Below are 20,177 nucleotides of genomic sequence, written 5' to 3'. Positions count from 1 at the left end.
GATCAATCAATCACCAGAGTAAACAAGTAATATACAAAACCCACCAGAAAACAACAGATTTCAACAAAATAAACTAGTGAGGTAGTGTTATCAGATGATCATTAAATGCCTTGATATTCCCTTCAAATCATTCTTCCTCCAATTTCTATGAACATACAAGTGTAAATCTATGTGTGTGCCTATATATCTCTCTATCTACCTAGATACAAATGTCATGTATCTACTGACTTTGGGGAACTAACTGGGATACATCAAACATGTACCCATATTATTACAGCTTTTTCTTCCTGATTCACTACCACTGTTCTTCAGTACATTTGTATGCATGATTTGCTGAGTAGCCAGTACATTGTGAGCTCTACATGATGAAGCTTGTCCACTTTTCGCTTTGAATGTGATAAGTGGCAAGCACTTGCACTGTACGGATACAATATTTCATATAATTTATAAAAATATATTTTTCATCATCTAATTTTTTTTCAAATCATTTGGATTCACTTTCATGAAAACTACATAAGGGCAAATATGAAAAACCTGGAAATATGTATCTAACTTATATCTGCACATTCAGGTCTATTCTAACATTTTAGAAGCATAAAAATATGTATAGTACAGTACAACCTTGTAAAGTACAACTTGTACAACTTTGTAAAGTATAACTTTGTAAAGTACAACTTTGTAAAGTACAACTTGTAAAGTACAACTTTGTTTCTGTTTAATCTTCTTGCAATTATCTTTCATTTCCTCCCCCCTTTTCCCATTTGGAAATTACCAAATTTTCAATGAATATTCTCTCTACAATGTTCAAATGCATGAAATCACAGCACAGTTCCCCCATATCTCAAATGTCTATCATTTACCTCTAGTTCATACATTGTAGGCATAAACCTGACACACCCACCCGATCCCATCCACCTTTCCCCACCACCCCTCCCCTGCTCATCTTTGCCACAACCCCAAATCCCTGCTGCCTGGCGGTGCAATAACCCTTTTCACCGTGGTAATCCATCCTTAGCAGTAGGGCTGCCAGATTCCCCCCCAGTCCACTGCACCAGCGCCTCACGCTGTACCTGGGCATCCCAGAGAGTGCAGTAAAGCAGCCCACCACAGTCTGTCGTCATGCATGTATTAGCATGTCTCCCCTCGTATGAGACCACGACACGCTTTTGCTTCCACGTGGCTTATCTTACACGGAGCATCGGACCCATTACAAACACATCTATAGGGGGAAAAAAGTACAGGACTGTAATAGAGGGAAATGGCACAGGCATGGGAGGGAGAGAGAGAGGAAAAGGTAGTGAGAGAGAGGTGTTCTGAGAAATCAGGGCATTTCACACCGAACAAAAGTAATTAAACCACATGCATTAAAAAGCCCCTCCCCCCCAAAAAAAAACATAACAACAACAACAACCCAAAATCACATATTTTTTTTTCTGACAAGACATCCATCCCCCCCCCCCCCCCCCATCCGATTTTTTTTTTTTCTTAAATGGTTATAAACCCTCTGTAGGACTTTGGGCATCAAATCAAACACATCTAAGGAGAAAGAATTCATTTACTGCCGAGAGAGATCAGAAACTACAATATAAAACTACTACCATGCATATGACATATGAGGAATTATAAACACTTTAATTTGACTTTGGTTCGCCAAATCTAAATTCTTTAATTGGTCTTTATGTTGGAATGCATTTTCATGAAAGCATTAAATGTTATTTATTTAGCCACAATTCTTCAAACAATGAACATAAACTCATAGAAGACAAATTGTTCTGAACGAACCCTTTGGATAAAGTTCATTACAATTCTCCCCCCCCCCCCCCCCAACTTGTCCTATGTCCTACATATTGCATATCACATGTAATTGTACTTCAGCAAACAATGAATATAAACTCATAGAAGACAAACTGTTCTGAACGAACCCTTTGGATAAAGTTCATTGCAATTCCTCTCCCCACCCCCTTTGTCCCATGTCCTACATATTGCATATCACATGTAGTTGTACTTTGGATCTAGTTCTAAGAAAATGATATGCTTATCATACCAGTATTCAGACCATAGAATCCTCAACATTGTTCTTTAGGCATTAGATAAAAATAAAATAGTGCTGATTGATGTGAAGATATAGTTTTGTCTGAAAAGTGGCTGACTGAAATGCCCATTAATTATGGATGTTTGCTTTTCTGAAAAGCAAAACTCATACTCCAACACACACAACGTGTGTGTGTGTATTTTACCAACTTCCTCTGCCTAGACAAAAAGCTGAAAATAGATCATACCAGAACCCAATATCATATTCCATGTCCTAGAGAATGAGTGAAGAATGAGTTTTGGCACTACTCCCATATTAGAGTCTCAACATCAATTATTACATTCTGATGAGTCAATCAGCTGCAGCGAGGTCAAATATCATTGCCTGGCCAGAACTTAGATGCCAAAATATTGCACCATGCTCTCTTAAGGGTTGAACATCCACATCCAAATCATTTCCATTAAAAAAAAAAAAATATGTAACATTGCTCACCCGATAATTGGAAAATGCTTTGACAAGAAAATCATTTTTTTAAAAGCACAACAAACTTTGACAAAACAAATATTTTATGCATGTACAATTTATATTATTTTGACATACTTGGAACCACAAACTGCTTTTAAATACCAGGATACATACACTCGAATGTAACACTTCAACTCTCTATCTTTAATGTCTAAAATCATAACTAAATCCTTAGAAATAGCCATAGGGATGTACTTTAATTTCCTTATGAGAAGGGTTATTTCCAAGCGAATTCTACCCTTTGTAGTCTAGATATTTGTGTTGGGCAGTAGGACCTTGTGTTGGCAATCACGATGAGTGCCATGAGCTTCCACGTCCACTCACATATGCACGTGTATATGCACTTGCCCCACTTCAGTGTGGGCAGGGAGGTGGGAAAGACTCTTCCCACCTCCCTGGAGTGAGCAAGGAGCTTGAAGCTCCTTGGTGTGAGTATGAAGAGTCACCTTCCCCATGTGAAATCCATTCTCTCTCTCTTAGCTGTGCATAATATGTACATGTTGTGTGTGTGACAGAGGAGAAAGTAGGGGTGATCGGAAAAGGAATGTCGAAAAAGCAAATGTGTTCATAACTCACTGTTATATGCGTATGTATGCATTGATCGCTTGAATGGTGTAATAGAAACATGTTCAAGTTAGGTGTGTTGCCTCTTTCTCAGCATCGGCAGAGTCAAAGGCATCGTGACTTCATACATATTGTGAACTCTGCACAGGATTACATTGGGAAATGTATTACCTCTAGAGACATATCTACAAATTATATGACTACTGTGTCATTTTCTTAATCATCCTTTTGTTTATGCGTGTTGTAGTGTGTGTACTTGCTGCTCTGGATATCAATGGGTGAAATAACTGTGCATGGTTTGATGTTATGCTCAAATACAGGGTTTCACTCATAATATGTTTAGCAGCATGCTCAATGCAAACTGCTTTTCAAGTCAAGTCTTCTCACAAGCCACGAATGAGGAATATTCCTGTATAAAAGATATTCTCTGCTAATCAGGTTTTCACGCTATCAGCTTTATTTCACTCTAGAGACTATAGAAAAATAACTATTCAGTCTAGAAAATCAGAACTGGTAGCTTGAACTTACGATACCGCAGAGCTCCCATAGACTCACACGTAATTACACCACACTAGCGAAGCACAGCATGAATTCGAGTGGAAGGAGAGCTTTGTTGACAATTTTCGCAAGAATTTTCAATGATAACTCCCTATCGTATTTGGTATCTATATAAAGTGGATGCAGCAAACACACAAATGGCCAAACTTTTGCGGCACGAGGGCAGCATACAGAGCTTATATTCAAGATCATAGACAGGCATGTACTCCAGCGAGTTAACTCGCTATTGGTCGTGAACGGGTTAAAGGAGAGAAAACTCGTCTCCCAACCCTTCCTGATTAAGCAAGGGCCTCTTTACCACTAACTGTATGAAGCTAGTTAGGGGCATATTGACTACTAAGAGTACTTCGATACTAAAAGTACATAATGGATGCTCGCTGACATTATGTGAGACTTGTGTTTGTCATTGTCTTTCCATCACCCTAGTGTTCGAGGGACAGAAGTTTTGATGATTCAGTTGTCATGGTCTGTACAGTAGACAACCATTCCTTAGTTATCAACAAAGATAGAGGATGGATAATATATTGAATGCAGCTCCCAATACAAAGTCCAATGTGCAACATAATGATGAATACGAAGTGGAACTGCATGAAGCACTATCCACTGCTTGCATATCAAAGATTGCGCAAAATGACTTGTTTATTGCAAAATGTGAGTTAATTTAGTGCATCTGACCATAAAGGTCATGAGAGATAATACACACACTGATGCAATGGTTTATGGTCTTCATTGTTTTGTTTTATAGTAGAAACATTTTAAATTGTGAACTTTAAGTGTGACAACTGAGTCCCTAGGCATGCTAAGCACAGAGCAACCTCAAGAGTAGTTCTAAGCATAGCCCCGTAAAACAATTTCAAAAATTCTTCAGACAAAAAATGGCTTCAAACCCCTTCTCCACCTCAAACATGACAGACACAATACTGTATACTTGGGCTCCTTTCATATCACCTATCGAAACTGAAAACTGGAGACAAGGCAAACAAATGACCCACCTCAACAACACATACTATATATATATATGCATAGGGCCTACAATGTTTATGGGTACTTAACATTGTAATACATGCAAAATTTACATGGCATATGATGCGCCAGTATCCTGTTACATACATGTAGCCAAAACCATTTCTAATACATGACCACTGATAATGGGTTACCCCGTTAGCTTACAAGCATATATGAAGGTCATACATTGTAGCCACCCCTACAATATGTAAATTTTGTGTGGTCAGGTTCGTTTCATCCCCTGTATCACACTTCCTACCCTGCAGCTTTAGCACCACCATGAGAGGGAAATTCACCGTTTCCTTCGGTGAGCAGTGGTCGACGCTGTGAAAATCTTCGAGCTTTATAGAGTTTAAATAGAGAGAGAATTCAAGACACACGATTTAAGCCTCTACTGTGCTAATGAATCTGTGAGTTCATGGTTGGTATATTATATATGTAGTTGAGCTGATAAAGTGTACAAGCATGGGTATGCCATAAAAAGAGCACACACACTGGATCAAAGAGAGAACGGGAATGTAGGAAATCAGGATTCTGGGGAAAAGGACACAGGTCACAGATGTAGAAATCCCTCATTTTGGGGACACGTAAGGTGAGAGACGGATAGAAGCAGGGTGCTCCTGCTAGGGGTGCTCCTGCCAGACCAGACATATCGACTCAATGGAGGCCTAGGATTCCCAGAAGTGTTGTGGCAAATGCAATCTCCTCTCCTCCTCATTGAGGTATTAAACCAAAGATGCGTACACAAACTCCAGGCTGGATTGGGTGGCTGGCACCATGAAGAAGGGCGCATAACCTTTTTGAGGCAAGGCAGCTAGGGGATTAATCTTTAAAGGGTGAAACGGGAGACAGGTTGCCCAAGAATTAGGGATTACCAACGAGCTGGTGCCATGCTGTATATGTGCATGGCATGAGATTGCTTTCTCCTATGCACAGTACATGGAATGATTACTTCCAGCTATTACCGGCCACACGGTACACTTGACATCCGAAGCTTCAATTAAAAATCGAGTCTGCTCACCAGGCTTCAATTATAATGAAGTCTATACATGTATACTACATGAAGGACTTTTGTCTTTTGATGCTTCTCTTGCAGTGCATATCCCTCTGAGCAGCATATGACGGACAACAAAACTACAAAAACAGCAACGACAACAAAATAAAATGGGAGGTTTTAAAAATGTTTCTCAGATGGAAAATCTGGACAATGGTTCTGTGACATTTATACATTTCAGAGCATTTACTTCAGATACAATGGAGCAAACATATATTTACTATTATTAGTTTAAACATATTACCACTGGTAGGCACATCAAATTGAATATGCTCCATATAAATCTGCACGTGTACCAGCACATGTAGCAGCATTGGATTCCTGAAAACAGATGCCTTCAGTCAACTTTCTATTAAACATGAAAAACAAAACCTTTCGTAAGGCACTACAAACATTTAGCAAAAACGCATGACACAGAAACTTATATCAGTGCATCGGTTTTCCTTTCGCATGGTGATTTGAAAAAAAAAAAATGTAATATGATACATAGCAGCTGCAGAAAATATTTTTCTCTTGCTCTGTGACCCAGTACTGTAGGATGCTTTTAATTTCCACTCGTAAACAGATAGAGCTGCATGCTCACATTTCTTGATATTAAGAAAGGCCTAATAAAATACATGGAAAACAGGACAAATCATACATAAACATATCTAGTGCTTTGTTGTTAAGTTACCATGTGTAGAAATACAATATTTACACAATATCCAGGTCAGTTTCCTGATTTGGAGAGTTCAATCCATTTTCAATGCATTTCGTTTCAAAGATTTGGGTTAATACACAGCTCTCTGAGAGTCCATACTCATTTTCCAGGACCTGGTATTCAAACTTTTAATGAGGCATATAAATTATCAATGTTTTCTCATTCCAATTTGCAGGAAATGTACTGGATGGCAAAATGGTCATACACTGTACCATCCAAGCAAACGAGTGATCACAGCATTCAAAGCAATTTTGAGCGATCAACTATTAAGTTATACTGTCTGTGTTATCTGTGCATTTTAAACAATTTTCTTTGAGCCCCTGAAGTGCATTAAAGTTAGCCATCTCAATTTGTCACAGATGTAAACACAATCTCAAATGCGCTTCCACTGTGTACAAAAATCCATGAAAAGGGTAGGCCTATGAAAGTGTGCCACAACATTCTACATCAAATGTATTTCTTACCAACACATGCAAATTTGAGTGAGCTCACTCTGAATCGAGACAACGACATTGAATGCTGGAATCGAAACTTCCTAGATCAATAACAAATCATAATTCTGTCTATAGGTGCTTAGGTTCGCAATGATACACGTACATGCAGAATCCGACACCTTAATCATGAAATTAAATGAATGCAATACTAATAAAGGATGACCTTTATTTCCTATTGCAATTTCCTTCATAACCTTTAAAGGGACTGTGCAATACTGGTTGAGGTGTGGATTCAGGTTTATAACATTCCTAAGTGAGATAATGAGAAACCTCTTATGAAATATGAAAGAGCATGTAATTTTTAGGATTCAACATTCATTTGCTGAAAATTGGTTTTCAAATGGCTGAGATATCAAGAAAGTGATAATAATAAAAGGCGAAAGGCCACGTCTTTTATTAGGATCTCTTTGTTTCAACTTGTTTTTAGATATCTCAGTCATTTCAAAACCGATTTTCACCAAATAAACTTTTGATTCCCCTTAGAATTGCATGCTCTTTGACATGTCATAGAGTGGTTTCTGAATATCTTGCAAAACGCTAAAAGTTAAATATATCCTCACCTCAACCAGAACTGTACAGTCCCTTTAAAGACCCTATAATCAAACTGACAGCTACTCTTCTGAAATTATCTGGGGGAAACCTACATGTATCATGCAGTTGGATTTAATCACGGCTGCGGGGTGGGAGATATGTCTTTCATTATTGCTGATAACTTGTTAGTTTGTTTGTTTGTTTGTTTGTTTGTTTTATAAGAAAGCTATTCCAAATTAATTTACTTTTGTGGCAAGGGATGAAGAAAGAGTAGGGCACGGGCAGTTGAGAAATGAAGTATCTATGGTGATGCGAGTGGGTTCAAAGAGTGAGGAACAGTATGAAAAGAGGTGGGCAATAGTGCACCAGGTTTTGAGGCATGAAGAGCACTGATTAGCAGAACGCTGCATACATCATTTGATGCACAACATCCACAGAAAGCAATAAAAGACTCTATGCCCAAAGGCAAGCTATCATGGACACACTGGTAAGCATATGGACCCAACTCTTTTGAGGGCTTTTCAAAATGGGAAAGCAAAACACATGTTCATTTGCAGTAGCAACACTCTGCATCTGAAGAGGTGAGGACTGAATCCTGCTAAATCTATACAAAATACAAAAGCAGTCTTGTCAAGCTGCGCAGCCTACCATGTGATATGTTATGTGCATCAAATACAGGATATCCTCGTGTCAAGTTCCTATTTCTTTTCTGGCGGGGCAGACTGTTGATCGACTCAAACACTCATGGCCCGTGAGACGCAATTTCTCGATACAGCGTAGGCACAATTCCACACGGACAAAACACACTGCCACCTTGAAAGGTTACCAGACGACCCTTCACCACCTCCTCCTTGCACTTACATGTGTATTTAGGATGTTTACCTGGAGAAGGACACACTGAGCCACTTTCAAATGGTGCTGGTAAAAGAGCATCCGCAGGCTTTCCCACTTGAACACAGCTTCCCCTTCTCTTATTCATGAAGCATAGGGGCTTGTTTACATTTTAAAGCATAGTCATTTGAGAATGCCATCTAAATCATAGAAAGAAGCAACAAATTCTCCAGAAGAGCCATTTCCTTTCAGCCAAGAAGGTCTTTTTTTTGGGGGGGGGGGAGGGAAGAGAATGGCATAAAAAGTAGGGATCATCATTAAATCATCTGGTCTCAAGTTACAAATATAAAAAAATCATAGAAACCCTTTTTGTTTATGGCAGTACATAACAGACCTACCAAAAAATATTGATGCAATCAAAACAAATATAAATATAATAGTAATATGATTTCAAGATCTGACCATAACATGATATGTCCTCTTTCCACGCTCTCTCAATCATATGGGCACTAACAAGGACCTGCCCATGTTTGCATTTCACTCATCCAGGACGTCCCTTTTTCATCCTGGAATGCTCTGGAAACCCTCTGATATGCATGCAAACTTGGCCTTGTTTTATAATTATGGAGGAACACCACCCACTCAAACTCGGGGGGGGGGGGGGGGGGATTAAAAATGACAGCAATGGCAATCCATCATGGAAAATCCATGAGCATAATCCATTATTTTACCTATAGAATCTAGCCACTGAGAGTAGGCCAATTTGTTAATGTATTCATATTCAGGGATCACCGAGGACCAATAAATATGCTCATCCATCCATCAGTACCTACTCAACGCATATTCAATCCTTGAAATCATGTCAGCAAGTGTTAATTGTTGCTTTATCAAGCAAGACTCAAGCAAACTTTCTGGCTGTCAGAAGTAACCTACGGTTATGTTATGTAGGCCTACATGATTATAAATGTTGATGGACCTGACTCACGAATGCCTAAAACACATGCAAGAAAGCCTGTGCCATATTCCTGGGGTGGGAGTAAGGAGGAGGAGGGTTGAGAAAGAGAGGGGAGTCAGGGCAAAATCACCTCTTGAGTGTTACTGCTTTGATTTGCTCTATGAATAAGTTGTAATGAACATCACAAATCTGATTGGTTGTACCCTTGGTTAGGTGAACAATAGCTGTCATATTTTGTCATAATATTATGCAATTCTGAAAAAAAAAAAACCCACTGTACAAGTTAATTGTACTGCAGTGCAGATACCATGACCAGAGAACAAAACAGCTGTGAAAGATGCCTTGTTATTTCTAAGCATAGGCTTTTATATTGGAGTCTGTGTAAGATGTGAGGGTCTGACAAATGGAATACACAAAAGTAATACAAAAGCTCTTTGTGTATTGGTTTCTGAGAAATGAACCATGAAATATCCATCAAGACCTGGTCTTGTTCGATGAGTCACCATGTTGGACAAAAGAGACCAGCTTGACCCACTGGAGCGTCACTGAATCTGCTGACCCACCATTATCCAAGGCAAACAGTATACTGAATTTAATGACAGTCATGAGGGCAAGGGGAATTGTTATCAATATGTCTTCAGTCCATGAGAAAAATAATATCAAGGCTGAACATTCTGTATCAGAGCGGGAGAAAAAGCTATTATTTGTGTGTGAAATCTGTCCACACTGACGGGGGAAAATGTCACATATGAGAGGAAAACTGGCATATATGTTCACAGACTTCATGAGCAGCTCAGGGCTTGGTGAGCTCTTTCTATGCTACTGATGACAAGGTCCCCTTTAGATACTCTCAAGGCAAGAATTATATAAAGCACCTTGCTGCTGCCCTGATACAAATCTAGAGGCTCCGAGCTGTCCATTTGGCCCAGAGTACTGCTTCTGATTACTTGTACATTGTAAGTCACACTTTTCCTCCTAATGACTGATTTGAAGCCACTGAAGTCTCTTAATTAACCCGTTGAGGATGGGCTGATTTTGCTACAACACACATTTCCCATAGACACTTGCCCGAGTATACTCAGGACTCATCCTCAATGGGTTAACATTTCACAAACCCAAGGTGAGTTATTCATGAGTCATCCATATCTTACCCTTTTTATTTTGAAAGGAGCGTGCACTATTTGATTAATATATCAAGATCAAATTCTTGATTTTGCTATGCTCTGCTTTGACAGACTTCCCCTTCGAGCAAGATTACATTTTTGTTTCAGACCAGGCCAGGTATAATAAAGGCAACCACTTGGAGATTCGAAACTGCTTTAGTTAGAGAATTACAAAGAGAAACCTCCAAAAAGATCAATTTCATTTTCATTGTTTCATGGCATCACAATTTATCAATACTGTAGTCAGGTTTGTATCAACTTATCAAAATGACTGGCTTGTCAAAAATATATGACCTTTCAGGATTTTTGTTCTTTTTATTGTTTTATATTTTGTTTTTAAAGTAGACCAACTCAGGAGCTTTCAGAGCTTATGATGGTTCGTAACATGCATGCAGCAGTGTAGTTGGAGACTTCCCTTTAATGCGGGAAGCAAAGCACGACATTTCAGTACACTCTTTAGCACTCTCACAACATGCGCAATGCCGGCATCATAATCTAATGACGGCTGTCAAAACAGCACAAAGAAAATGTGGGTAAAGTGTGCCACTGCCTTCCGACCTTCCCCGTACTGGGAATCTTCAGCCCCATCAGGCATCATTTCATTTTTCACGACAACAGCGGCGCAATTATCGTCCACCCATTAGCCTCGGGATGGACCGCACTACCGTCATAGGCTCACCTCTGCAGTACTCCATGAGAATGAGGACCTCGTACACGCCGCTGTTGCTACGGGTGATGCTGGAGTCCACGTACGGGACGATGTTCTTGTGCCCAGAGAGCGTCGACTGAAATGCACAAGAGGGAGGGGGAAAAAATATTGAAGGAAATGAAATAAATGCATTGACATAACAGCAGACATCTATAATGAGAAAGTGCCTCAGTTTTGACAAAAATTGTTGGGTATCGACCGAAGAAAAACCTATGGGAGTTACCACCAATTAAGACATGACAGATGGATCTTAAGGCACTGCTACATGCAATTATCAAATTGAAGTGCCATATTTTATGCTGCCATACTTTCATCAAGAGTGATATGATTTTTTTTTTCCTCTTTCATTCTAATTACCTCCTCTCCTCTCATCTCCTTTTTCTCTTGCTTACTAATTGATATTAGTCTATTTTATTTCTTTATCATGTTTTTGCACTGCTGTTGGCTCCTGGGCCACTAGTAGGCTTCTCAAATATTATTGTGAATGTGGGGGGGGGGGGGGGGAGGGAGGAGGGGATCTATATAAAATGACCACTACTTGTTCTGGATCATTTTCTTTTCGACCTCTTTTCTATCATTCTTATTAGTGATGTCTACAGGATGCAATTTTGTGAATAATGTTTCCATTGGACCTACTGTTGCATTTTGCTCAGAATTGAAACCCCCCATCCCCTCCCCCCCCCCCCCCCCCCCATGTGAGCTGAAATGGGTAGCCGTGCCATGAGCCCTTGTCTTTTCATATATTTCTCCGTATAAGGTTACAAGTATTCACATTGAATAAGGTACTTTGGTGCAGCGAGGCAGAGAGAGGGGAAAAAAAAAAGAAGACCACAGTCTGGCAATCAGGCTACCAAATTCTAGGACAAATGCATCTAGGGATCGATCGATCGCTGCAACCACTGAATGTAATTTAGTTCTTCAAGATGTGGCCCTGAGCAAGTACAATCCCCTGATAACAGATAAGTTCCTGCACAGGGTCTTCCTCGTCCAAGATCAAATTGTGATTATTTGGTCATGCAACAAGACTTTTCGACCTTCAGTATGCCGCAACATGCACTGACTGAAGCCCCACAACAGAGCTGTCAATAGTGTTCATGTTGGCACGATTCTGGTCAGAAGGGCCAAATGTGGGTGTTTTGCAATTTACTTTGAACAATTTCCATTTGACAGAAGTAACACAAAATGTGACAGGCTATCAACTTTCCATGAACTCACTTTGATGCAGAGCTGCCAAATGACATCCTATATTGTGGTGTGCAAGGCAATTTACACTGGCCTCTACAATTGCCAATGATGCGTACACATGGTCAATGTGATGGCTGCAATTGCCATTTCCCTGCAGATCATTTTTTTTGTTGTTGTTGTTGTTGTGAGGAACAGGATTGTAAAATGGCACATGGTACTATCTATCATGTCAGAAGGACACAGATTTACCACATGGAAGAAAGCAAAAAAGAATATGAATACTTAATACTAGACATTTCACAATCGACTGTAATTTCATTGAGGCTAGAACACACAAGCCTACAGTGGGGCAATATCAATGTGTATTGTGAAGGGTAAATTAGTCCAGTCCAGTCCAGTTCAGTCCAGTTACTGGGCAAGTACAACTTTCATGAAGAGAGAAAAAAAACATGAACAAAACAAAACAAGACAAGACAAACAAAAAACAAAAAATCAAATGCAACCACTCTGGACATGTCATGGACATGCCAATTGACCCAGTAAATCATTCAGATGACCACCTGATGGTATTCTTATATGTCTTCAAAATTAATGTAAGAATAATGGCAATGGACCCAGGTTAGCTCAATGATGTGGAAGGCAATGTCAAAAAAATAACAATATTCACAGACCTTGCATTCATGATTTAAAAGTTGACCATGATTGCCGAGGAAAAAACAAACCAAAAATCACATAAACTGAACATGCTGTCTACTTGCCGCACACAACTGTGACAGAATACACATTAAAGGACAAGTTCACCTTCATAAACATAAGGATTGAGAGAATGCAACAATGTTAGTAGAACACATCAGTGAAAGTTTGAGGAAAATTGGACAATCGATGCAAAAGTTATGAATTCTTAAAATTTTTGTGTTGGAACCGCTGGATGAGGAGACTACTACAGCTTGTGAGTCATATGCGTACAACGGTATAAAGAAAATATAAAGAAAATTCAACATATTTTCACTTTTTTCACATAACAAAAGAGCACTTGACTTTGCTCTTTCTAAAGGCAGGGGGAATAATATTACCCATAACATTTGTCGGTAACGAGTCGGGGGAATGTGAACTTTTTTCATAAGATGACATTTTGTGAAATTCTCTTTATATTTTCTTTATATTGTTGTACGCATGTGACATCTTCGTTATTCACACACTGCAGTAGTCTTCTCATCCAGCGGTTACTGCACAAAAACTTCAAAAATTCATAACTTTTGAACGGATTGTCCGATTTTCCTCAAACTTTCCATGATGTGTTCTACTAATATTGCTACATTCTCTCAATCCTTATGTTTATGAAGGTGAACTTGTCCTTTAATAAGCTTTAGTGAAATGGTACCAGTATGTTTGCAACTCATGAAAATTTATACCCACCATGATTTTGATCTCTCTTTTGCAGACGACCAAATCCTGGTCATTGTTGACAAACATCCGCTTAAGGGCATAGTGCATTCCATTGCGACCTTTTACCAGAAAGACCAAGGCAAAGCCACCTGTAGAATGAATATACAATATAAAAGACAGACAAGTATAACGAATCTGAATATCAACAGACACTACTTTTGTACACAAGACAGTTGTTTTTCTCATATCTAACTATACTGAATTGATCCTACTAAAAACTGATAAACATGTGAACTCTGGTTTTACCATCCTTTCCTTGGGGCAAATTTTTTTTTTGTTCTTTCTTCCGGTACACATGGGAAAATGACACTTTTCATTTGCTTATACTGTACTTGAATTTACAAAGCACACTTGATGAACTTCAAAATTGCACAGTTATTTATGGAAGTACTGTGTCGTGTCTGCCAAAACAAAGGGTACTCATAATATATGCATTGTGCTTTGTTCTGCATCTATATTTTTTGAATTGTCTTTATTGAGCGGTGCCCTCAAATTGACATGGGCTCTTCTAATCAACTATAATTTTCTTATCAATCTGAGACTTATCAAATGGAGATACAGTATGAAGTCCATACCTGAAATGAGTCATGTACAGTCTATCTCTATGACTCTAGCCAGTGATCAGACTCTGTTTACAGTTCTACATGGTACCTCTGGTGTTTGCCATCAAGGCATGGAGGTCAGAGATATTATGATTTTGTGGAAGGCTTCTGTGAAGAGCACTTATTTGGTATTGTGGGCACGAGGCTACCAGCAGCTTGGTTTCTTTGTTTCAGCAGCACTAGAGGGGAGATTCAGCAAGTCCTGCATTACAGAATCTAAAATCTCAAGATTGGCTTCCTCCCAAACCCTCTACTTTGATGTCTTTGTTTTCATTCTGCTTTTGTCCCCCCCAAGGGACAGAGGAGGAAATAGGAGCAAAACATGAGACACAAATATAATATGCAGGCACCCACAGGAGTGTCTGAGGTATCATCATTGCGACACTCGTGTGCAAAACTGGATTGCTATGTAGTATACTACACATCTGTCACACTTCACGCCTGCATCCTTCCCAAGAGTCACAGGGCTTTGCAACACAGACAAACTGACAAGAAGTAGGGCCTACACTGTATAGAGTGTCTGTGCCTCAAATACACGCTGTACAATATGTGGTACAAAATGGCTGTTGCACAAAATACTGTACTTCTCTAGATCAATCCCTTACAATGGCTGTAAATAGAGGTCTACACAATGATGATGATGATAATAACTATAATAATTACGATCACAATTATCATCATCAGGAGTTACTGTGTAATCAGACACTGTCATTGCAAAGACACATCACTTTACACAGCTTCTTTCGACATTCCTTTCCCTACTATACTGTACCAATTTTGACACACTGTACTGTGGCATGTAGGCCTACAATGTACATATTACAGTGAAGATCTATGGATCAATTAGTGCGAGGGCCGAAGACGCACTTGGAATGTTACTGTGTTTCAAGTCTGCAACAAAGATGATGGTGTCAACAAACTTTTGATGTAAGTCCGTCCACCCTTTCCCCTCCATGCATGCATTCCCAGGCTGATGACTCACAGCAGTCACAAGGACTCTGCATACTCTGTATGATATACAGTTGTACACCAGGTACTCCAACCATTCCTAATAACATTCACATTATATGAGACAAGTGAAATACTCAAGACCCTTTATCAAAGTTATGTCTTGCAGAATGTAGATGCATCACAGCTTTCCTGCAAGGAAACTAAATAGACAATGCAGACTGTTGCCTCACCAAAATTCAGACTTTAGAAAGGGCTAGGGATCAGCTTTCTGATATGTGATACACAATATTCCACCGACATTGATATTCATAACCAGAAGACACCGGATGCTAACTGTAAGGTGACCATAACATCACAAGGCTACAAACTTGGGACTCGGAGGAAAACTTGTGTATGGAGCACAGAACAACACAAAACTAACAAGAGACCCGCACGTCTAGCTCACATGTGAGCAGCACATTTTGTTATCATGGCACCCCACCTGACGTAAAATTTTTTAAAAATCTTGAGATTTGGGGATTGCTGTAGGCCCCAATATGCAACATCCTCCTAATTTGGGATATTTGGGTCTTGTCCTATAGACCCCCTAGGGTTGCCGACCACCATTTACACAAACTATAACCCCCTCCGCCCCCCCCCCCCCCCTTGATTCTTGGCAAGTTTGGTCAAAATCCAGCCACCATATTTCAAGAACATAAATATAAGAATTGTTAATTCAGATACTTGAGTCCAACTGTAAGGTCCCCCTATTGGACACCTTCATCATTTGTGCAAACTACTGTATGATCACCTCCACCTATTGATCATTCCTATGAAGTCGCAGAAGTCACACAAACACTTGAGGAGAGTTCAAGTAATACCAGCTGCTTACTCACAGAGTATAGAGTACATACATACTTTTAAAATTAGCACACACTACAGCAGAGATGGAATAGCAATCAAAATTGGTATGTAATTAGCACAGCATCTCGTATTCACAGTTGTGTAATAGCCACATTTTACACAGCCCTGGAAAAAAATCCTGTGCATACAGATCTGTACACAGACATGCACATGTGCATGTGCATCTAAATTGAAATTGCATGTACATGTATGGGGGGGGGGGGGGGGACTTGGCTAGAGTACACGGAAAGAAAATGTGATCACCAAAGGAGCTGTACAATGTACGCCTACCAAGCAGTAAATCATAACTCTGTCTGCTCTGAAGAAACGAAACAAACAAATCCTATTAAAACACAAAATAAAACTAAGTACAAAATAGCATATCCTTTGGGGGATGGTTTCATGGAACAAAAATCAAACACCACTATATAGCTCCTACCTATTCCTAGAATTCATCAACTTTCAAGCAGTTGTTCTGGTTATCACTCTCTTTTATTGGCGCTGCCTGACTTGTCCCATGTTCTAGTTATTCCCCAGTGGAGAGGCGAAGGGCATCAAGGCCATTTTGCAAGTGAGATTGATTTTTTTGTTTTCCTATCTTGGAGCCTGCAGAGGGCAAAGAGGGAACTTGCAGGGAAGAGCTTTTATTTGATTAAGAAATACAGCAGACCTGATGAATTGATGAAGACGCAAACAGCCTTGCAGACATCATGGGTACTGTCTACCCACTCCAGGATTCTCTGTATCGTACCCTCACAGCAGATAAATTATGAAGTTCATGCCTCTGGCACGACCATCGACAATTTCTCCTTCTCCTGTGTAATATAGGGCAAGTCCAAGATAAGGTCCCCTCAGAAGGCAAAATTTCATCTTTGCTCAATATTGACATGTTTGGTATCATTTTGAAGCTTATGAGTTGAAGTTTTGATTTCCGTGGAGGAAAAAATGATATTATGTAAATTTATGCAAATTTCAAGGGCTTCATTTGCATAAATGTGAAACACAGCGTTACGTATGGGACATTTATAAGAATTCATATTAATTCAAAGGAAAGCAAATGATATTTGATTAATATGTGGACATAAGAAGTTCATCACATAGTTTAACTTGGTATGAAAATTTAAGGATTATGCAAATGATTATGCAAATTAGCTCGTGTCCTATCATGAGATGTCCCATACGTAACAAAATGAGGTCATTTTTTTAGGTTTTTTCTGAAATTGCTAAGGTTGTTTTAATGCCCTTTTGGAAAGTTCTAATTTATTGTTTAGAGAAATTAAATACCAGAGAAAAAAGAAAAAAAAGTGAAAGAAATATTTTTTATTAGGCATTGAAATAATGTTACGTATGGGACAAATGCGTTACGTATGGGACATCCTCATACATATTGCATGTGAATGCATGTAGCTAGCTGGGAAGGTCTCTCAGTACACAAATGGTCAATCATCCTGAAGAAAGCATCCCAACATTGTAGCTACTTTTTGAGTTATAGACACTTGAAACAATACATGAACTTGACTGAACAATTTTCAGAAAGGGGAAGGGGAAAATGGCAAAATACACAATGAAAAATCAGCATTAAAGGGATGGTATAGTTTTTTGTAGAAATGGGGATTCAGTTTTCAACATTTAAAGAGATGATTGGAAACCAATTATATGTATTACTTAAGAGCATAAAATCCTAAGACTAGAGGAATTCAAAGTTTATGTGATGGAGATCCAATTTGAAATGGTTGTGAAATATATAGGAAAAAGATTAAAAGTAAAATGATTTTTTTTTTTTAATTGCAAGTGATACACAAATTGTCCTTATTCAGTTTTCAGTAGTAGCCACAACAAAATTAATGGGTATACATACTGAGTTGTGACTCGAATCAATGACCTGACTGCTAGACAGACATCACATATCTACTCGATCACTGGGGTTCCACGAAGCAGGTATTGCTTATTTATTAAACTTAATATTTCTTGTGTCAAGTTGTTTTTTATTGAAACTAAATGGCAAACTGCCCTTCATCAATGGAAGTAAACACTTTAAACTATTCAAATTTTTCAATAGTAACTATCCTGATAAAAATAGGGCATACATACTCAGGTTGGTCATAAAGAATATAGAATATGATTGAATGTGATTATGATGGTAAATATCTGGGGAATATTGTTCCCTTATCAATCTGGATCAGTATTTGAGTAATTTCAACTGATTCCACCTCAATAATTATGCAAAAATTTGTTTAAATGGGTATTTTGCAAAATTATTTTGCAAAATACCCATAAACATGGTTCTCCACACACTAAATGAATGGGGGACAAAGGGCATGCATACCCAGGTTGGTCATAAAAATATAAAAATATGATTGAATATGATTATGATGGTGAATATTTGGGGAATATTGTTTCCTTGACAATCTGGATCAGTATTTGAGTAGTTTCAACTGATTTTACTTCAATAATTATGCAAAATACCCATAAACATGGTTCTTCACACACTAAATGAATGGGGGACAAACTGTCCCATACGTAACTGTCCCATACGTAACACGTCATGTCTGTCTTTAATTAGAACCTGTAATTAGAGCTTTTTGCCTAATGACATGAAACTTACCTGTGATAATCTTGAGTGTTGTGACTTTCATCACAGTGAGTTACAAGTTGTAGAATGATAAACTTTCAGAGAGTTTTGAGGTTGAAAAAAATGTTCAAAAAAAACAAAAATTTTCTGGTCCCATACGTAACGGCACATATTTTCTCTTCTAGAATATAATTGTCAAGGTCATTTTTCTCAATGTTTTACATGATTATACTTCTTCTAGATATCAATCACCATGATGAAGTTCAATATGATCAAAGGCCATTAACACTATTTTTCAGGTCATAAAAGTCTCTGAATGTCCCATACGTAACGTGCGTGTTATCTTGGACTTGCCCTATACAGTATGTGTCTAATGGAAAAAAAAAGGGGGGGGAACTTGACAATTGATACCATGATATGTATTGTATCCCAAGAAAGTCTACCACTGTTCTGTGCAGACGAAGAAGTGTTTTTTTCCCATCCACACTTGTATGGAATAACCAAGAATAAACCGGACAGGCCGCTACAACTTTTGTTCATAATGTACAGAATGCATATATAGATTTCATTTTTAAGTCTATTACTGGTAGGCCTATACACTTAAGTTTAGCTACATTTGATGGATAGGTCTCAAGGAAATCACAAGTACAACATACAATGTATATACAGTACTGTATAGCTATTACGGCAAGCTAAATCACACTTTCTGTGGAGAAACCCTCATAATGTTATTTAATTAAAACAAAAGTGTCATTGTAAATATCTCATTCTTTCATCAGTTGCCAATACCATGAAATAACACTAAATGTGTGTATAATGCACTAAACTTTACCTGGCACTTCATGTAGAGAGTATCTGACATCCTGTTAACATATATTTACATATCACATTTATGCACCCCTAGCCAACACTGCACACTGGCAATGGTCCGACGGTCTAGGACCAGTAAAAAAATTGAAAAACTGGGTACCTACTGGTCCGACAGACAGGTCGGACCAGTAGACAATAACGGGTTAGTGTGTAGCCCTGCCTTAGCTTTGACATTTCTTTCTTCTCTGGACTACTGTATCTGTCATCTGTACCACAAAAATTGGTTCAAGTTACATTTCCATTAATAATGCCCCTCCTCCCTTCTAGGAAATTACAAAATGGTTTAGTTACATACAGATGCATGGCATCAAAATGTCACAGAGGAACAGCTCTAAAAACTGAAATTATAATCACAGATCTCAAGTAAAAATCTTTTCATATCAACATTACACACATCTGCTCATGGTGTTGCCAAATTTCACACTTGAGTTTCTCAATATACAGAGCAATGGCCTTTACTGTAGTGGCCCTACATTGGCAAAGCTTAATTATGGCAGGAAGGTGTTACACAGGTAGATGGAGTGACAACTTTTCGTACAACTTTTATA

General features: G+C 38.7%; 1 pseudogene; it reads right to left on the bottom strand.

Moving 5' to 3' along the window:
• The window catches only part of LOC139736896 (uncharacterized), a 50,928-nt pseudogene that overhangs the window by 24,490 nt on the left and 6,261 nt on the right, over positions 1 to 20,177 (bottom strand).

The sequence above is a fragment of the Diadema antillarum genome, unplaced genomic scaffold, assembly GCF_040938485.1.
Source record: "Diadema antillarum isolate AM-2024a unplaced genomic scaffold, OU_Dant_1.0 seq00000674_RagTag, whole genome shotgun sequence".
NCBI classification, from domain to species: domain Eukaryota; kingdom Metazoa; phylum Echinodermata; class Echinoidea; order Diadematoida; family Diadematidae; genus Diadema; species Diadema antillarum.
This window is presented reverse-complemented; position numbering and strand designations above follow the sequence as displayed.